Genomic DNA, 13,667 nt, shown 5'->3' with positions numbered 1-13,667 from the left:
ATTTTCACCAAGAACCAGATTTACTTACATCTTCTGTCTCCTCCATATCATATTCATGATCAGAGTCTACAGAGCCCCACCACCACCCTCTGGATGGCAAGTTCCAGACTCTTCCTTCATGATGGACTTGCTCTATACTTCAGGTATTTATTTCAAAGCTCTTCTTGAAACATTGTCAGTCAATTCCAGCAGTATCACCTTGGGTTTTAGTGGCAAGTCCGTCTTGATAGTATGCCCATCCCTTCACTATCTATGGTAGTCATGGGAATATAGGCGGGGAAATGGGATGCCCTAATATGCTCAAGTCATCCAAACCTATGGCTGAGAATGACCAAGGATATAAGCAGCATATGAAATAATCTCCAAGACAAAGTCAGCGGTCATTTGGCTGACAGTATGGAAACAAATGTTGAGACAGCATCTGAGAAGTGTCTGCTGTAGGACATAAACCAGGGTAGGATCAGTGTGAGTTTACAATGCTTTTTTCACCCTTCTGCATCAACTTGGATTCAGGATTTACCAGTCTACCCAGAACTCTTCTGTAACTTCACTGCCACATGAGGCTTCTATAGAGAACCTCTTTTTGTGGAATGAAGGCTCTCCTGAAGCTCCTGTTTTCTGACAGGCATCTATTGCAACAGAAAAAAACTGACAGACTAACAGATACAGAATACCTTGGCCAGCTGCATGTTATTCCCAAGCTTGAACCAAAGCGAGGTCCTTGAATATTCTGACACTGATGAACTTGTTTAGGCTGTTACATCAAGCATGTTGATTAACACCTACAGGTTAGCCCCATGCCTAGCCAAATTCTGAAGACTCAAAACACTAACCTGTCCCGCTCATTGGGGACACACCCAAGATATACCCTTTCACTATCCACAAGGATCCCTGCATTTTGTAAGCAAGTTCCCCGGTAGGTGTTTTAGACTTATTCCCCTGGCATTTAGTGCATTTGGATTCCCACCTGCCCCTTCCTTGGGACGGTGGGCAAGTCCCATGAGTGAACTCCCCAGCTGTTGCTTCTAGGGCAACTCCAGGTAGGGGGTTGGCTGACAGAACATGAAATAAGTTCTTGCAGCTTAGGTGGTACAGTGGTGAGCATAGCTGCCTTCAAGTTCCTACATGTACAATCCTGCCTCAGTATTGGGTTCTTGTAGGACCAACAACTCACTAGTTTTCCCCCAACCCTGACTCAAGACCCCAGAACCCAGAAAGGCCCTTATACTTCCTTTAAAACTCCATGTTTAAGTACCTGCCTCTGATGGAGGCAGTCTTGTATTCAGTTCATTTCTAACCAAGTTTCTTCCTTATACTGAAATACAAATCAAGCAGACTTAGCCTGGGAGCCCACACATGGGTACTGAGAAGAATCATCCAGATTATAATGAGGCTCAAATCAGTTTGTAGAGATCAAAGTGATGAGGATGTCTATTGCATTGTTGCATAATTACCAGGAGGTGGCAGAGAATGAGTTTCAATTCTGACCCAAGATCCAGCTCCAGCCATGGGAGCCACATTGCATCCCACCATCTTTCCTCAGTTTCCCCTCAAGAACAGGAGCCTGTGGGACAGTCACTTCTGTCAACTTGTACAGATAAGTGTATCTGTGCAGCACTGTAGCCACCTGTGGAGCCATTAGAATGCCATACATCCCATGTGTGGCTGTTTCCAACTGTTGCCCAGGTGCAGCTGGGATGCTAAGGCCATCTTATTTAGGACACTCACCACTCCTCTAATGGGCAATCTGGGCTCTAGTACTTGCTGTCAGCCTTGCCAAGGCACTTAGTATCACCTCAGTCTAAGCTACTTCCTATCCAGTAATTTTCTTCACAGGGCCTGACCTGCATTATAGGTGGATCTACTCCTAGATCTTTCCAGCTTCCTCCCCCATATCCCTCACAGAAATTTCTCCTACCAAAACTCAAACATCCAATTCCATTTTGGCATCGGCATGTAGGAGGCCACAATCCAGCAATTAAAAGTTTTTAATTTCAACTAGAGGCACTGGAGTATATTCAGATGTGAAAGCAAGTTTGTGTATCCCTGTAGACACTCCCAAGACTGCTTTATTCAAAAAGGGTTGATGCTCAGAACCAGCCACATCTCATAAAACATGGAGGAACTCAGTGATCAGTTAATAGCCATGTCCTATGGACTCAGATTCTACACCCTAGAGTCACTATGTGTCTCCTTCAGAGGAAGAAAAACCCAAATATCCTGATCAAATTTTTTTACCTATCTGGTGAAATAAACCAGTGAAGAGACCTACAAAAGTGCCTTCTAGCCTTTAGGTGCAGGACTTGCTTTCATGTGCATTTCTAGACTGATTTTTTACCAGTTGGGATCAGTTGAGTTCCTCAATGTCAGTAATAGGAAGGAAGATCTTCTAATAGGAGACTGCTATAAGTAAAGAGCAGTGCTTTACTTAGCTGAAAGGGTAGATGCATTTTACTTCCCCATGCTTTATAGAGACTGGCAGGTGCCAGTCAACTTTCCACCAGGCCAAGGCTCTATAACCCTTTCTTCCTAAGCCTGACCCACAGGTAACAGTTAATCCATTTAAGAGTCAATTATAGAACATAGTTTTGCCAGAGAAGTAACATCAATACTCAATTTCACAATCTGTAGCACCAGAAATGGTTCATGGAAGCTCCCCCTTGAATGTAAAGGCAATTCCTATAGCTAAGTGGAATCAGGCCCTTCATTACTCAGAATCAATGGCTGCCTGTGCTCTAGGATGTTGTATTAACAGATTTCCAACTCTGGATGCAGATTAGCAACTAACCTCCAAGAGGCTATAAAGGCAGGAATGTTGCACGACCTCCATGCCCGGAGCTGTTTCTATATACCTCCTGTAGAGTTCTTCTTAGCTGTTGAATACGTTTTTGTTAGACAATTGGGAAGATCAACTTTCATACAACTTAAACTATGAAAATCTAAGGTCTAAAAATCAGATTTCAATCCCATCCTGAAGACAATGAGAACATTGCATTACACTTTGTCAAACAGTTTTAAATCACCATCTACCTACTGGACAAAAAGATCCTTGCCACCACCTCCTCTCCCCCAAACTATCATCATCATCCATTTCTCACTCCCTGGCCTTTTGTAAAGTGACAATGGCCAGAAGCCTTAGGTATTACTGAGACCCAGAATACCCCACAGCCAGTTTTCAGCTTGTCCTAGTAAGTGGTTTGCATATATCCGTTGCTGCCATAAGTGATCAAATCTCTTTAACAAAGTCATTATCAAATCAAACTTTTTTCAAAAATATGCTCTTTGCTAAATAACAGACCTTCCTCACTCCTTTATCAGAAGGGTCCAGGCACAAAAGATGGGTATATCCTCAGCCACAAGTGTAGATATTTCAGTTTAAAGCCTCTGTCAGCATCACTAATGCAGTTTTGAGATTAGGAAAGAAACCAACTTATGTCCCAAGTGTTGGCTTAAGACACAATTTCCAGTTGCAAAGCAGCTTGGCTGTATCACTATGTTTGTGGCATCCTTGATAAGCCTCTCTGTCTCCCTATGTAGGGGAAGTAATTGACATCTCTAGCTGTTTTAAGAATCTATTTTTCTGGAATAAGGAATGGCCTAAGATGAGAATATATGCTCTTCTCTGGCAAAAACCAATGGCCTGGCCAGCAGGTCAGTGGCCTAGAAAGTCAGTCTATGACTTCTGTTCCAAGATGGCCAAATAGGAAGAGCTCTGGTCTGCAGCTCCTAGCATGATCGATGCAGACAATGGGTGATTTTGGCATTTCCAACTAAAGTACCTAGTTCATCTCACTGGGACTAGTTGGACAGTGGGTGCAGCCCATGGAGGGTGAGCCAAAGCAGGGTGCGGCATCACCTCACCTGGGAAGTGCAAGGGGTCAGGGGATTTCCCTTTCCTAGCCAAGGGAAGCCATGACAGACTGTACCTGGAAAAACAGGACACTTCTGCCCAAATACTAAACTTTTCCAACAGTCTTAGCAACTGGCAGACAAGGAGATTCTCTCCCGTGCCTGGCTCAGCAGGTCCCATGCCCACGGAGCCTTGCTCACTGCTAGTGCTGCAGTCAGATGGACCGGCAAGGCTGCAGTCTGGTGGGGGAGGGGCATCCACCATTGCTAAGGCTTGAGTAGGTAAACAAAGCAGCTGGGAAGCTCGAACTGGTCGGAGCCCACTGCAGCTTAGCAAGGCCTACTGCCTTTATAGATTCCACCTCTGTGGGCAGGGCATAGCTGAACAGAAGACAGCAGAAACTTCTGCAGACTTAAACGTCCCTGTCTGACAACACTGAAGACAGCAGTGGTTTTCCCAGCAAGGTGTTTGAGCTCTGAGAACCGAAAGACTGCCTCAAGTGGGTCCCTGACCCCATGTAGCCTAACTGGGAGACACCACCCTATAGGGGTGGACAGATACCTCATACAGGCGGGTGCCCCTCTGGGAGGGAGCTTCCAGAGGAAGGATCAGGCTGCAGTACTTGCTGTTGGTGCAGCCTCCACTGGTGATACCCAGGCAAACAAGGTCTGGAGTGGACCTCCAGCAAACTCCAACAGACCTGCAGCTGACAGACCTGACTGTTAGTTTTCCTTCTAACAGAAAGGAATATCATCAACAACAACAAAAAAAAGGACATCCACATCAAAACCTCATCTGTAGGTCACCAACATCAAAGACCAAAAGTAGATAAAACTACAAAGATGGGGAGAAACCAGAGCAGAAAAGCTGAAAATTCTAAAAATCAGAGCACCTCTTCTGCAAAGGATCACAGCTCCTCGCCAGCAATGGAACAAAGCTGGGCAGAGAATAACTTTGATGAGTTGACAGAAGTAGGCTTCAGAAGGTCAGTAACAACAAACTTCTCTGAGATAAAGGAGCATGCTCAAACCCATCAAAAGGAACCTAAAAACCTTGAAAAAAGGTTAGATGAATGGCTAACTAGAATAAACAATGTAAAGAAGAGCTTAAATGACTTGATGGAGCTGAAAACCATGGCACAAGAACTTCATGACACATGCATAAGCTTCAATAGCTGATTCGATCAAGTGGAAGAAAGGATATCAGTGATTAAAGATCAAATTAAATAAAGTGAGAAGACAAGGCTAGAGGAAAAACAGTAAAAAGAAACAAAGCTCCAAGAAATATGGAACTATGTGAAAAGACCAAATCTACATCTGACTGGTGTACCTTAAAGTGATGGGGAGAATGGAACCAAGTTGGGAAACACTTCAGGATATTATCCAGGAGAACTTCCCCAACCTAGCAAGGCAGGCCAACATTCAAATTCAGGAAATACAGAGAACACCACAAAGATACTCCTTGAGAAGAGCAACCCCAAGACATATAATTGTCAGATTCACCAAAGTTGAAATGAAGGAAAAAAATGTTAAGGGCAGTCAAAGAAAGGTCGGGTTACCCACAAAGGGAAGCCCATCAGACTAACAGCAGATCTATTGGCAGAAAACTTACAAGCCAGAAGAGAGTGGGGACCAATATTCAACATTCTTAAAGAATTTTCAACCCAGAATGTCATATCCAGCCAAACTAAGCTTCATAAGTGAAGGAGAAATAAGTTTACAGACAAGCAAATGCTTAGAGATTTTGTCACCACCAGGCCTGCCTTACAAGAGCTCCTGAAGGAAGCACTAAACATGGAAAGAACAACCAGTACCAGCCACTGCAAAAACATGCCAAATTGTAAAGACCATCGATGCTAGGAAGAAACTGTATCAACTAACAGGCAAAATAACCAGCTGACATTATAATGACAGGATCAAATTCACACATAATATTAACCTTAGATGTAAATGGGCTAAATATCCCAATTAAAAGACACAGACTGGCAAACTGAATAAAGGGTCAAGACCTATCAGTGTGCTGTAACCAGGAGACCCATCTCATGTGCAGAGATACACATAGGCTCAAAATAAAGGGATGGAGGAAGATCTACCAAGGAAATGGAAAGCAAAAAAAATTTTTAAAAAGAGCAGAGGTTGCAATCCTTCTCTTGCATAAAACAGACTTTAAACTGATAAAGATCAAAAGAGGCAAAGAAGGCCATCATGTAATGGTAAAGGGATCAATTCAATAAGATCTAACTATTCTTAATATATACACCCAATACAGGAGGCACCCAGATTCATAAAGCAAGTCCTTAAAGACCTCCAAAGATACTTAGACTACCACACAATAATGGGAGACTTTAGACAGATCAATGACACAGAAGGTTAACAAGGATATCCAGGAATTGAACTCAGCTCTGCAACAAGAGGACCTAATAGACATCTACAGAACTCTCCACCCCAGATCAACAGAATATACATTCTTTGCAGCACCACATCATGCTTACTCTAAAATTGACCACATAATTGGAAGTAAAGCACTCCTCACCAAATGTGAAAGAAATCATAACTGTCTCTCAGACCACAGTGCAATCAAGTTAGACCTTAGGTTTAAGAAACTCACTCAAAACCACACAACTACATGGAAACTGAACAACCTGCTCCTGAATGACTACTGGGTAAATAAAGAAATGAAGGCAAAAATAAAGATGTTCTTTGAAACCAATGAGAACAAAGACAGTGTACCAGAATCTCTGGGACACATTTAAAGCAGTATGTAGAGGAAAATTTATAGCACTAAATGCCCATAAGAGAAAGCAGGAAAGATCTAAAATTGACACCCTAACATCACAAAAGAACCAGAGAAGCAAGAGTAAACAAATTCAAAAGCCAGCAGAAGGCAAGAAATAACTAAGATCAGAGCAGGACTGAAGGAGATAGAGACAAAAACTGCTTCAAAATATCAATGAATCCAGGAGCTGGTTTTTTGAAAAGATCAAAACAGACCACTAGCAAGACAAAGAAAAGAATCAAATAGATGTAATAAAAAATCATAAAGGGGATATCACCACTGATCCCACAGAAATACAAACTACCATCAGAATACTATAAACACATGTACACAAATAAACTAGAAAATCTAGAAAGAAAATGGATAAATTCCTGGACACATACACTCTCCCATGACTAAATCAGAAAGAAATTGAATCCCTGAATAGACCAATAACAGGCTCTGAAATTGAGGCAATAATTTATAGCCTACCAGCCAAAAAGAAGTCCAAGACCAGATGGATTCACAGTCGAATTTCACCAGAGGTACAAAGAGGAGAGGAGCTGGTACCATTCCTTCTGGAATTATTCCAATCAATAGAAAAAGAGGGAGTCCTCCCTAACTCATTTTATGAGGCCAGCAACATCCTGATACCAAAGCCTGGCAGAGACACAACCAAAAAAGAATTTTAGACAAATATCCCGATGAACATTGATATGAAAATCTTCAATAAAATGCTGGCAAACAATCCAGCAGCATATCAAGAAACTTATCCACCATGATCAAGTCGGTTTCATCCCTGGGATGCAAGGCTGGTTCAACATACACAAATCAATAAATGTAACCCATCACATAAACAGAACCAATGACCAAAACCGCATGATTATCTCAATAGATGCAGAAAAGGCCTTTGACAAAATTCAACAGCCCTTCATGCCAAAAACTCTCAAACTAAATATTGATAGACTGTATCTCAAAATAATAAGAGCTATTTATGACAAACCCACAGCCAATATCATACTGAATGGGAAAAAACTGGAAGCGTTCCCTTTAAAACTGTCACAAGACAGGGATGCCTTCTCTCAACACTCCTATTCAACATAGTGTTGGAAGTTCTGGCCAGGGCAATCAGACAAGAAAGAACGGGTATTCAATTAGGAAAAAACGAAATCAAATGGTCCCTTTTTGCAGATGACATGATTGTATATTTAGAAAATCCCATTGTCTCAGCCCAAAATCTCCTTTAAGCTGATAAGCAACTTCAGCAAAGTCTCAGGATACAAAAATCAATGTGCAAAAATCACAAGCATTCCTGTACACCAATAACAGACAGAATCAAATCATGAATGAAATTCCATTCACAATTGCTACTAAGAGAATAAAATACCTAGGAATCCAACTTACAAGGGATGTGAAGGATCTCTTCAAGGAGAACTACAAAGCACTGCTCAACAAAATAAAAACACAAATGGAAAAAATTCCATGTTTTTGGATAGGAAGAATCAATATCATGAAAATGGCCATAGTGCCCAAGACAATTTATAGATTCAATGCCATCCCCATTAAGCTACCAATAACTTTCTTCACAGAATTTGAAAAAACTACTTTAAAGTTCATATGGAATAAAAAAAGAGCCCACATTGCCAAGACAATCCTAAGCAAAAAGAACAAAGCTAGAGACATCACGCTACCTGACTTCAAACTTTACTACAAGGCTACAGTAACCAAAACAGCATGGTACTGGTACCAAAACAGATATATAGACCAATGTAACAGAACAAAGACCTCAGAAATAACACATCTACAACCATCTGATCTTTGACAAACCTAACAAAAATGAGAAATGGGGAAAGGATTTTCTATTTAATAAATGGTGCTGGGAAAACTGGCTAGCCACATGTAGAAAGCTGAAACTTGATCCCTTCCTTATACCTTATACAAAAATTAGTTCAAGATAGATTAAAGACTTAAATGTTAGACCTAAAACCACAAAAAGCCTAGAAGAAAACCTAGGCAATACCATTCAGGACATAGGCATAGGCTAGGACTTCATGACTAAAAGCCAGAATAGTCAAATGGGATGTAATTAAACTAAAGAGCTTCTGCACAGCAAGACAAACTACCATCGGAGTGAATGACAACCTACAGAATGGGAGAAGTTTTGCAATCTATCCATCTGACAAAAGGACTAATATCCAGAATCTACAAAACTCAAATTTACAAGAAAAAAACAACCCCATCAAAAAGTGGGCAAAGGATATGAACAGATACTTCTCAAAAGAGGACATTTATGCAGCAACAGACACATGAAAAAACGCTCATCACGGGTCAGAGAAATGCAAATCAAAACTACAATGAGATACCATCTCACACCAGTTAGAATGGCAATCATTAAAAAGTCAGGAAACAACAGATGCTGGAGAGGATATGGAGAAATAGGAACACTTTTACACTGTTGGTGGGAGTGTAAATTAGTTCAACCATTGTGGAAGACAGTGTGGTGATTCCTCATCCTCAAGGATCTAGAACTAGAAATATCATTTGACCCAGCCATCCCATTGGTGCATATATACCCAAAGGATTATAAATCATGCTAGTATAAGGACACATGCACACATGAATATTGTGGCACTATTCACAACAGCAAAGACTTGGAACTAACCCAAATGTCCATCAATGATAGACTAGATTAAGAAAACGTGGCACATACACACCATGGAATAGTATGCATCCATCAAAAAGGATGAGTTCATGTCCTCTGCAGGGACATGGATGAAGCTGGAAACCATCATTCTCAGCAAACTATCACAAGGACAGAAAACCAAACACCGCATGTTCTCACTCATAGGTGGAAATTGAACAATGAGAACACTTGGACACAGGGTGGGGAACATCACACACCAGGGCCTGTCAGGGGGTAGGGGACTGGGGGAGAGATAGCATTAGGAGAAATACCTAATGTGACTGATGAGTTGATGAGTGCAGCAAACCATGTTTACCTATGTAACAAACCTGCATGTTGTGCACATGTACCCTAGAACTTAAAGCATAATAGAAAAAGTCTATGAAAAGGCACATGCATGTGTGACACAGATGTTCATCTATCTAAAGACCCACTGCAAAGCAGCTACACTCAACCAAACTGGAAAAATGAGTCTGCCACTTGACAGTCAAGCTTTGTCAGCCAATAGGCAGATGACTACAGTGACCACAGTGGCTGACTGAGAGGCTACATGGGGGTACAACAACATGGACTGTCAGTTTCCCAAGACAATCTAGCTACTGTTGTCTCTAAATGCCCAGTCCATCTACCACAGACCAAGCTGACTCATCACACCCACCCAACCACCCCCTCCCACCCACTGGAGCACTATTTAAGGAGACAAAATGCCATTTAGTAATTTGATTACATTAAGCTCCTTCTATACCAAAAGAGGCAGGATTTTGGATCTTACAGACTTAGATATCTGATCTTAATAAGGACTTCTTTCCTGCTGGCAGGACTTCAACTCCTATCACTGGGGGCTTCTGCCATGTTCCACCCAGATAGGCAGTTCCACAAAGCAAAGCATCTGACCAGTAGATTCATATCACAGGAAAAGAAGTACCGAAAAGAAAAAACCCTATGATTTGGGGTCTACTGGTTATTGTACATGATAGCATTCAGAAGCTGCCTTATAGAACATTGAGATGACTTTCAGGGAGTATAGTGGAACCATCCAAGTAGATATGCTGAAAGTTTGAGCTGCCACCCTTGATCTAGTATCTACAGAGTCATTTATGTGTCATACCATATCCCCCAAAAAAAGACTACATGGGCCCTAGAACCATGAGAAATAAGCAACATTGGTCCCTTTTTCCATCACCTGATCCACTGGGTTGCTTTGAGTCATCCTTGCTGTAGTGATAACTGATCAGCAGGAGGAAGCTGAGGTAATTTTACATGATGGGAGCAGGTAAAACTATAAATGGAATCTAAGTTATATCATTGGATATCTCCTTACACTTCATTGCCCCATTGTAATTCAGACATGCTCTTTAAGCTAGGGCTGTTGAATTATTTCACTAGTAGTTTGAGTATTTTAGGATGAAGGGTTTGGTCATGTTACCAGGTATGCACCAACCCTCAGCTCAGGTAATAGCTGAGGGCCAAAGGCATGGATGTTGGAGGAAGGAGAGGGTGAGGAATAGTTAGTGATCCAACATCTACTCCAGCAACTCCAGATGAATGGCATTTCATATTACTAACACTGCTCTTGAGTTTCTACTGAGGAAGAGAGGCCTGAGTCTCTGCAGTCATGGGTTTGTGGGTAGGGAAATGGGATACCTTAATAAGCTGGAGTCAGACCTATGCCTGAGCGTGACCAAAAATAGAGGCAGATGAGGAACAGATGACCTCTCCAGAAAAGTCTGGGGTATTGTTGGCTAATATGGGAATAAATGTTGAAGCATCTACAAATGTTTCCCATAAAATTCAAGCCCAGAACAGAGTCATCAGCCTTCTGATTTTATGCCACCTTGCTCATTGAGGAGTTCTCACTAGACAATCTCAAGTCTAACTTTATTACCCACCATCCTTGGGACTCAGCAACGTAGCACACCTGGTTTAAAAAAAAAAAAAATTGTGCAAGAAATTCCAGGAAATACCTAGCCTCGTGGCATTGATTTGCCTACTCAAATTTTAACCTTCAGCTTTCTGATCTGAGACTACAACAGGGGTGATACTTAAACAGCTCCTTAGGGAGCCAAGCAACTTGTGGGCATATTGAAGTATCCAAGGGTACTCTTTCCTCTCACTGTCCACAAAGGAACAACACATTCTACAATACCTTCAGGAAAAAAAAGATTCCATTGCCTTTCCAATCAGTTTCCCAACCACATATTAGGCCACCGGACCAGGTTTTACAAAAGACTTGCTGAGTTGAAACCTATAACACAGCTCAGGCATTTAGGTAGTCAGTAAAATTTCCCAATGCTGAGTGCTAGTGAGATCAGAAGCCATTTCAGCAGCTGATTACCTTCACCCTGTGGAATCTAGACTAGCAATATGAAAATCCATGCCCTGCCTAAGACATAAGCAGGTTTTAAAACCATCTTTGGGGGTTCCTGAGATCTGCACCCAAATCATAGGCTTCTCCAAAGAGCTCTAATGACCACAGAGAAAGGTCTACTTAGACACCCATAGACGGGAGTATCATTGAATGACAGGCCAGGTAATGTGCCATGGGAAGCATACTAAGGACAATCTATTTCTGCAGGATGTGAGACCCCTCTCGAACATCTTTGATTCAACCACTTCTTTTGGCCTACCCCAAAGTCTTGTATAGCATCACCATAATTTGAGGCATCATATTGACCCTACTTCCTTCTCTACTTTGGAGAATAAAGGCTCTCTTGCACTTCCCTTTTCTCACAAACATCTTCTCCAGTAAGTTTCTGCATGTCCAATCCTGCCTTAGCATTTACTTCTCATAGGATCCAGCCCAACCCAAGAATGAATTCCCCTCTGCTTCAACCCAGGTTCAAGGCCTTTGAACCCAGCAAGACCTTTATATTCCCCCTAGCTTCCATGTAAAGATATGTGCCTCTGATAGAGCTTCACACAATTTGATTCTCAGCAAGTCTCTGCCTTATGCCAAATATAATCCAAGCAGACTTAGCCCAGGAGCCAACACTTGGGTGCAAAGAAACCAGATTACAGGCTCAAATCAGGTTGAATAGACATGAAATCGAAGTGATGAAGCCTCCAACAATTGCATTTTATTTCCTGCTCCAAAACTGGTAGGTCCACGTCCATCCAAAGATCCCTGATAGTCAAGATAATGGACAGGACTAAACACAAGGGTTAGCAGCAGCTCCAGTGGAAGGGGAACTAGAAATCAGAAATAGGTCATAGTCAACGACTCTTCCTCCATGCTCCAATCTGTTCACTAGGAATATGCTCTGTACCCTGAGGGCCAAGGCTAGAGCTGCACTCAGTTCCTCTCATCCACTTGGACCAAGGAAGGAGAACTTCTCCCTGACCAACAAGTAGGCAAATGTCCCAATCCCATTCTTCATGGTGGTGATGCCCATGATTCTTTAACCTGCTTCAGTGAAGGAACTGCCTCATGTCCTGCAAGACTGTCAAAAACTTCTTATACTATGTTCATGTACCTGGAGAACAGGGGTCCTTGACTTTTCCCACAATACCTGATCTCTGTCTCAGGTCCCAATGAGAAAATACTTAAGTTTTATCATGTTACAAAAATATTCTGTCCAAATTTACCTTCTTACATGTAAAGTATGTATGAGATCTAGTTATTGCCTCTAATTCTTTACATTCCTTCCATAGGGTTCATTCTTTGGCACCTGATCTGATGTGGTTTGAGGAGCCAAGCAAGTGATGTTCTAATTAGCAGAAGAAAACACATTTTGATTTTTCCCACTTACTGTTATATTCACCTTGTTTCTTCTATCCATCTCCTGCCTGCTATGATTCTCACATTTGGGCAGACCCAAGGTGGCAATTAGTCAGCACCAGAAACACCATATTCCTGCCTTTTCATAATGGCCAAACATAAATATACTAGACATCAAAGTAGAGGAATTTCAGTGACAATTTAAGAAACCAAATCAACTATAACTTCAACACACCACCGCTGGGAGACAATGAAGCAACACCGATCACTATCAAGGGAAACATGACCCAAAGATCTACCAGAATGGACCTTCAAGAATCAGACCAGAAACTTGTAAATGTGTAGGATTCAGAATATTGCTCTAATGAGCCCATTCTTTGGAGTACACTGGAGAGCATGCTTCTAGACAGTCAGATGTCCACATCTCATTTAGAAGCAGTGTTTGTACCAGGAGACTGACAGGGAAGAACAGTCTGTAGCCTCAGGACTCCCTCTGAAAGATCCTGAGCCCTGTCTCTTCACTTTGCAACTCAGTCGGAATTGCAGAATGCTCAAAATAGAGCTGACTACTTCAAAACACAAGAATATATTGAAATTTATACTATAGCTGTTCTGATATGTCCTGCTTGCTCTTCCAAGGCACAGTAAAGGAACATTGTAAC

General features: G+C 41.8%; 1 long non-coding RNA gene across 1 annotated transcript in view; it reads right to left on the bottom strand.

Annotated features, from left to right (window-relative positions):
* Positions 1-13,667, bottom strand: part of LOC139362405 (uncharacterized) — a 376,215-nt gene that overhangs the window by 253,407 nt on the left and 109,141 nt on the right. The gene's annotated exons all lie outside the window — the stretch shown is intronic.

The sequence above is a fragment of the Macaca nemestrina genome, chromosome 3 (assembly GCF_043159975.1).
Source record: "Macaca nemestrina isolate mMacNem1 chromosome 3, mMacNem.hap1, whole genome shotgun sequence".
In the NCBI taxonomy this organism is placed as follows: domain Eukaryota; kingdom Metazoa; phylum Chordata; class Mammalia; order Primates; family Cercopithecidae; genus Macaca; species Macaca nemestrina.
Note: the sequence above shows the minus strand (reverse complement) of the source record. Positions and strands in the feature narration are given on the sequence as shown.